The sequence below is a fragment of the Benincasa hispida genome, chromosome 11 (assembly GCF_009727055.1).
Source record: "Benincasa hispida cultivar B227 chromosome 11, ASM972705v1, whole genome shotgun sequence".
Lineage (NCBI taxonomy): Eukaryota > Viridiplantae > Streptophyta > Magnoliopsida > Cucurbitales > Cucurbitaceae > Benincasa > Benincasa hispida.
The window spans coordinates 60,164,557-60,172,415 of record NC_052359.1 but is presented as its reverse complement, the minus strand read 5'-3'; the positions used below and the strand labels follow the sequence as shown (position 1 = coordinate 60,172,415).

The 7,859-nt window shown below is 37.6% G+C and overlaps 1 non-coding gene across 1 annotated transcript; it reads left to right on the top strand.

Annotated features, from left to right (window-relative positions):
* The first annotated feature begins 3,046 nt into the window (after positions 1 to 3,046).
* LOC120092308 lies at positions 3,047 to 3,150 on the top strand. The gene has a single exon (XR_005486014.1). It is a non-coding gene; the product is annotated as a small nucleolar RNA R71 (small nucleolar RNA).
* The last annotated feature ends 4,709 nt before the right edge of the window (positions 3,151 to 7,859 follow it).

The window sequence follows — 7,859 nt, the reverse complement described above, 5'->3', positions numbered from 1 at the left end:
TTCAAACGTATCGCAGCAGTCGTCATTGAAATTGTAAGGCTGGTTCGCTTCAAATAATGCGCTCAGAGGTCGTGCAATTTGAGAAAATCCTTTAACGAACCTTCGGTAGAAGCAAACATGTCCTAGAAAACTTCGTAAAGCTTTTACATTTGATGGTGGTGGAAGTTTAGCTATGACATCTATCTTGGCTTCATCAACTTCCAACCCAGCTTTAGATACTTTGTGGCCCAAAACTATTCCCTCAGTCACCATGAAGTGACATTTTTCCTAATTCAGCACAAGATTTGTTTCCTCGCATCTAGCAGGACGGCCTCCAAGTTATCTAAGCATGATTGGAATGAGTCTCCAAAGACTAGGAAATCGTCCATGAAGACTTCAACGGTCTTTTCCAAGAAGTCAGAGAAAATTACCATAATACACCTTTGGAATGTTCCAGGTGCGTTGCATAGCCTAAAAGGCATGTGCCTGAACGCGAACGTTCCAAAGAGACAAGTGAATGTTGTCTTTTCCTGATCTTCTGGGTCAATCAAAATCTGGTTATAGCCAGAATATCCATCAAGGAAACAATAAAATTATTTTCCAGCCAGTCTGTCAAGCATTTGGTCGGTAAAGTGAAGGGGGAAGTGGTTCTTCTTTATTGCTGTGTTGAGCTTCCTATAGTCCATACAGATGCGCCAGCTCGTGACAGTCCTTGAAGGAATGAGCTCATTATTGCTAATGACTATCACTGTTGTTCCCCCTTTCTTGGGAACACATTTGACTGGGCTTACCCAGCTGCTGTCGAATATAGGATAGATCACTTCTGCGTCCAACCATTTTAAGATTTCTTTCTTGATCACTTCCTTCATTATGGGGTTCAGCCTTCTTTGAGGCTCAATCGATTTCGACTTCCCTTCTTCCAGCCTGATTTTATCCATGCAATAGGATGGGTTGATGCCACGGATGTCCGCCAGCGTCCAGCCTATTGCACGTATGTGCTTTTCAGCATCTGCAAAAGAGAATGTTCGTTAGGTTTAGTAAGATTCGCGGAAATAATTACAGGTAAAGTTGTATTTGTTCCAAGGAAAGCATATTTAAGGTGACCAGGTAATGGTTTCAACTCGAGTTCGGGTGGTTCCTCTAATGATGGACGCGTTGGTTTCGTCCGTCGCTCACTCAGACTTGGCGGCTCTGGTTCTTTCATGTTCTCCTCCAACGCGAGGACCTCGTATACTTGGGTCACTTCTTCTTCAGGCAACTTTATTCTGTCCAGTTGACATTCTTCACTATCCGGGAACTTTAATGCGTTTAACACATTAAACTCCACCTCTTGATTGTCTACGCGCATAGTCAATTCTCTCTTATTCACATCTATTAAAACTTTCCCAGTGGCTAGAAAGAGGCATCCAAGAATAATTGGTACATCTATGTCTGCTTCATAGTCTAAGATGATAAAATCTGCTGGGAATATGAAGTTGTCAACTTTTACCAGAACGTCTTCAATCTTTTCTTCAGGGTACTTGATCGTTCTGTCAGCGAGTTGAAGAGTAACAAAAGTGGGTTGTGCTTCACCAATTCCCAATTTCTTGAAGATTGAGAGTGGCATGAGATTAATGCTTGCTCCCAAATCGCACAACGCATGTCCCACATCCAACCCTTTGATCGAGCACGGGACTATGAAGCTCTCAAGGTCCTTCTGTTCCTTGGGTAGGTTGTTGCTTACTAACGCATTGCACTCCTACATTAGCGCAATTACCTTCGTCTCGTTGACTCTTCTTTTCTTTGTCAAAATGTCCTTAAAAAATTTGACATATTTTGACATTTGCTCCAAGGCCACTACAAGTGGAATATTGATATGCAATTGCCTCAGGAGTTCAAGAAAACGCTTAAATTGTTGTTCATCATTCTTCTTCATCAAGCATCTAGGGAATGGTGCGTTCAGCTGCACCGCAGGTTTTCCCGTGTTAGACGTGCTTGGCTCTGAATGGCTTGTGGTTTTAGGAATTCTTTCTTTTTGATCTTCTAATGCTATTGAACGTGTGTTGCATTCTTTTGAAGGACTGTTGTTTCTTGGATTCATGGTTCTTTCTTCAAGAGCTTTGCCACTTCGCAATGTCACTGCGTGACATTGCTTCTTCCCATTGTTATTCCCAGGGGTTTTAGTGTTGCTAGGCAAGACTCCAGGCTGCCTATTCTTTAACTCACTCACTATCTGTCCCACCAAAACCTCCAGGTTTCTGATAAACGACACCTGGCTTTTCAGCAATGCATCAATCTGGGCGATACACTCCTTTAATAAGTTTTCAAGCGGAGGCGCCAAAAACTTGTTCATTGCTATTGTGATTCGAGCTGGGTGTGTATTGTTTAAAATGAATTGGAAAAATAAGTTCTAAGTATGAATGATGCGTTTATGCTTTGATGTGTTGATGTATTCGTAATGCGTTGGTGCGTTATAGATGTGCAACAGAACGCACCTCTATTAAAAGGTTGTTGGTGTGGTTAATGCATTGGTTGGAATGCAGGCAGCGGTTCTTGCCTTTACTGCTGGTTCGCCCCTGGGTGGTTCTCCTATTGATTTCCTATCCAAGCAAAATTTGGATGGTTCCTCCATCGGGGATTATATGTATTTGAAAATGGGTTATTTTTAATGAAGCATACTGATTGCGGATTTTGTGGGCAATCAGCGTAGGAATGGGGATTTCCATAGCCCACACAACTAACCATAGGTTGCACAAATGTGTCTACCTGATTTACCTTTTGTTAAGTTGATGCATTCCCTAATGACATGTTTTGTAAAAGGTTGGTCATAGTAGCCACTTGTGTAGAGAGTGTGGCTATTGCATTAGAATCGATAGAATTAACATTCTGAGATCTCCTCTTTCTATCAGCTCTTGCGTCATACGTATCGTCCACCCATTCCATGTTGTGCTTAGCAATGCGGTCTAATATCTCCTTAGCTTCAATATTAGATTTATCCATAATTCCACCAGCTGCAGCTGCATCGGCTGCCATCTGCGATGCTCTATTCAATCCACCATAAAAAGTCTCCATCTGGATGGTTAGTGGTAATCCATGGTTCGGACAATTTTTGACCAATCCCTTAAAACGCTCCCATGCGACGCTTAAGGTTTCAGCTTCTTCTTGCTCAAAGTCCATGATCTCTCAACGCCTCCTTGCGTTGGTGGTAGGTGGGAAATATTTTTGCAAGAATTTCTCCACCAACTTCTCCCAGGTTGTGATTTCACCAGGCTCTAGTGAGCTTACCCATTGTTTTGCGTCATCACACAAAGAATAGGGGAACAAAGATAGCCTGATCGCTTCTGTGGTGATTCCAGGAATCACAAATGAGTTACACGTTTCTAGGAAACGTTTCATGTGGGCGTGAGGATCTTCTCCACGACCACCCCCAAATTGTCCAGCAGTTTAGAGCATTTGAAGCATCACAGATTTTATTTCGAATCTTGTCCCATCTGGCGTTGGGTATATGATCCTTGGTGAGAAATCATACAATACAAGAGATCCATACTCCCTCATGGGACGCGTACTATTGTTTGCCATTAGGATCGAAGTTTGCGCAGCATGAGCTAGTTGTTGAGCTAAGTTCTGATTTGCCTGTTCGTCCGCCATTTCTTGTTGCCTGTTTTGTTGTCTGAGAAGTTGTTGCCTCAACCTATAACGACGATTAGATCGGTTTCTACGTCGGAAGGTCCTTTCAAACTTGGGGTCGTATACAAGTTCAGGAGTGCTCTCCCTGCTCATAAACGTTTACAAGCTTTGGCTTAGCTCGTAATACTCCCTAGGCTGAAGTGTTCCTACAAAAGATACAAGCAAAATTTCTGGTTAGTTTTGATGTTGAATCCCCGGTAACGGCACCAAAAACTTCTTCGTTTCTATCGTGATTCGAGCTAGGAGTGTATTGTATAAAATGATTTGGAAAAATAAGTTCTAAGTATGAATGATGCGTTGATACTTTGATGCGTTTATGTATTCGTAACGCATTGATGCGTTAGAGATGTGCAACAGAACGCACAACACTTCTTTATTGACGTTCAAGTTTTCCTAAATCAGACCCAAGTATAAATCCAATTTAGGTTCCTAGTAAGTCCAGGGTCAAACTCAGGGATTCAGATTAAGCTAACGCAAACCTTGCATTGTAACTATTGTAGGGATTTCCTAAATGTATGGAGAAATGTGTTATTTACACTAAGATTATGTGTGTGTACAAGAAGATACAAAAGGGTTGAGCAGAGAATGATGGGTCGTGTGAAAATGGATTTTTAATGCAAGTGGCATGCGTCGATCTAAGTTGAGTGTACACGAACTAGAATGTGATGTGAATGAGATGATTTGTTTATCTTTGTTTATGCGTTAGACTATATTCGACACTTTTCAATGCGAATAACAATAGTACAGGATGCAATAAAACACTAGTAATTCTATCTCTAGATGTACTATGCGTTCTACTTGATGATGGCTTACTTATTCTCTCGAATAGTCTAAGCTAAAGATGCTTTTACCAATTGATCAAGTTGGCTTAAGCGTTTGAAATGAAATTTTGCATGAAGTATAGATGCATCCAACATAAACAAGAAATAAACAATGGCAAAGTGTGATAGATCAAATATATGAATTTATAAAGGAAGCAGATTGTCTTTACAAAAGTAATACTTAATCAGATGAAATGATGAAAGCGATAAATGAGATGAAAAGAACTGATCAAGCGCGCAGTATACAATCTCTTGTCCTCTGGCTCATTTCTAGTTGTGTACAATCACTTGTATAAGAATTGGACAAAGTGTCTCTCTCAGGCTCGGCTTCCTCTGCTCCTTGATCGGCGGTGATGGTGGTTCTCTTTTCTTCTACTCTACTTGGCACCACATCACAGCTCTAAAGATCTAAAACTACGACTAAGCTAATACTGAGAGTGAGAAATTAAAATTTCTGAACTCCGAACTCTTGAGAGATTTCATCTATTTATAGGCGTTGGTCATCTCCAGCTTGGTGATGGGCAGCATTAAAGTCCATACCCTAGTCAGCCACCTGACACTCAGAAGCTTTTCAGACGCCGCCTACTGTAGGTGCCCATGCTTGCAAGTGGTGATTTGACACAAATAGCCTGAATCAATCAATCTTCTTTGCGTTGAATCCCTCCGACGCATGGCCCATGCGTTAGAACTTGCCTACGACACTTTCTTAATCATGCGTTAGACTCTTGTTGAAATCCTGCAATATAATGTGTTAGTGCCGCAGTATTTTAGTAATAAACATCCTTTTGCATGAGTTTGCTAATGTTTGAGTAATTCCATGCGTTTCTTCTAAAAATGAGGAGAATTTATCATTAAAAACTTTAGTTATTCCAACTTAAGAGCTAAAATAACTTGTATTTCTACAAGTTATCATTTACAGTTTTAATCATTTAACATGTAATTTAAACGTACTAGAAAATGATGATTCTAAATTTGTTTTAACAGAAGAATGTCCTTTATCTCCCAACTCATCTACAAATAAAAAAGTTTTGAACTTCATAGATAAGGTTATGAAAGTAGCATGACAAAGTAAATATGATTTACTTGTCATTGAAACATGGTTAGTGGAAAATGATTAAAAAAAGAATTGGATAGTAGATTTAGGTGCCGCTAATCATATCTGTACTTTCCCTCAGGAAACTAGTTCCTAGAGACAGCTTACAAAAGGCAAAGAAACCTTTAAGATAGGTACCGAGGCGGTTATTTCAGCTAAAGCGGTGGGAGATATGTGTTGGATTGTATGTCCTAAAACTCGTAGTTTGTACAGTTAAACATATTCTATTATCAATAAAGATGTTATTCGACATTACTTCAATAAAGTTGTTATTGAATCTATAAATTGCACATATAAAGTCTAAATCCAATAAACTAAGATCCATGACTATTATATGAATACTAGAACTTTATGCGGAGATATAAAAGCGGATCAAATTCGAATAAATAGTCAAAATGATCTATAGTATACGAATAAGGTTGGTGCCTTATTCTGGTAACACTATTAGATGCGGCTCATTCTGTAGTTGTTACAAGTTGTTGTAAAGATGCTATAAACGAAGTGATATTGATTCATTCATGTATTGACATAAGGAGTGGGGGCGTCATATTTTAGACTGACTATTTCGTTTGCATAAGATCAGACCAAGAAATAAGTCACTATTACTTTATAATGTTGTTTACTATTTAAGACTGATTATTTCGCTTAGACGACCTAGGTAACTCAATTTTAATTCTGAGCTAACTATGAACTTCTCTTTATTGGGGATTATCCTTAGATTTGAATAAGTGAGGGTTGGCTTAACAGTGCCGGCTCAATAAGCCTCACATTTCAGGAGTAAGACCGAGAAGATAGCTGGAGACATAGGGTGCAATAAGGAATTCACGCCTACCCTATTTAGGGATAGGAGAAAGGTTGTTCTCTTAAGTACTGAATCTAGGTCTTGAACAAAGGGCCTACCCTCTCATTGGCTCGAGAGGGATCTGGTTTAGTGAAATGATCATAAACCAATTGTTCATTAGAGGATCAGTGGAACTTAAAGAGCAAGATGTAATATCAGGGGTAAAAATAGAATATTGACCCAGCCGGTATTATGAACAACCTGTGAAGGGTCTACTTATTGATTATGGTTCAATCAAGTAGACACAAATATATCTACTGTGAGAAGAGTGCAACTATCGAGCTATAATGGTGTGACTTAATAGTTAATGAATACTGATTAATTTGGTCTAAAGAGTTTTAGCCAATTAATCTTAAATCATTGGAGCTCATGATCTGTAGGTCCATAAAGTCCCTCTACTAGCTCGTAAAACATGAACACATTGAATTAATGAATAGAGTGAATTTAGAATGATATCAATTTGAATTGTTCAAATTGAATTTCAATTTGAAATGTTCAAATTAAAATCAAGGTTTGAATTTAAATAATTCAAATTCAAATTTGGGTTTGTATAATTATATTTGATATAATTAATTAATGTTTAATTTATCGAAATTAAATGAAATTGAAGATTTTATAATATCTAAATATTGATTTAAATATTAATTACATGAATAGGAGTCATGTTTTAAATTAGGTGTGTGATTAATTTAATATTTTATATTAAATTATTATTTAATTAATTAATTATGTTTAATTAATTAAAATTAAATTAATTTCTCTTTTTATTTCAAAATTTAGAATTTGAAATTTTGATTTTGATTTTAATTAATTTTCAATTAATTGAAATTAAAAACAAATAAAAAAGAAAATAGAAATTTGAAAAAAAAAAAAAAGTGGAAACATCCCACTTTTGTGAAGTAGGAGGTGTTTCCTCTTCAATTACACACCTTGCCCACTTAATTTCAGGTGATGGAAGTATCAGTGTTGTTGAACTTTAGTGTTTTCATGTGAATCAGATATAAGACCTCTTCAATTTAAAGATGTGATCAAGAGTTTTTTAGCCGCTGGAAAAGTTCTTGCTACAGTATTCTTCTTCTTAACAAAAACCCATTTTTTCTTCACAAATTCACTCTATTTTGGAGTTCCACCACTCAAATTCAAGGCTGAGAATAGTAGAGAAAATCTCTTGGTGATTCACTGTTGAATTGGAGCTGAAATCACGTGAAGAGCAACTTGGAATTGAGAGAATTTATCAAATGTATGTTGTGAAGAAACCCTCTTCTTAAATTTTAGTTTAAACATGCTTTTAGAACTCAAATTAAATATAATTAGAGTGCTTATTGATTTTGTTTGCTTCTGTTGCATGCTAGTAGATCCTAACAATTGGTATCAGAGCGTGATTTAAGCATTCAATTAGCGTTAATTTGAGTTTTAGTAAGCTGTATGAAAATGATTAACTGATATGATTTTTCTGAGT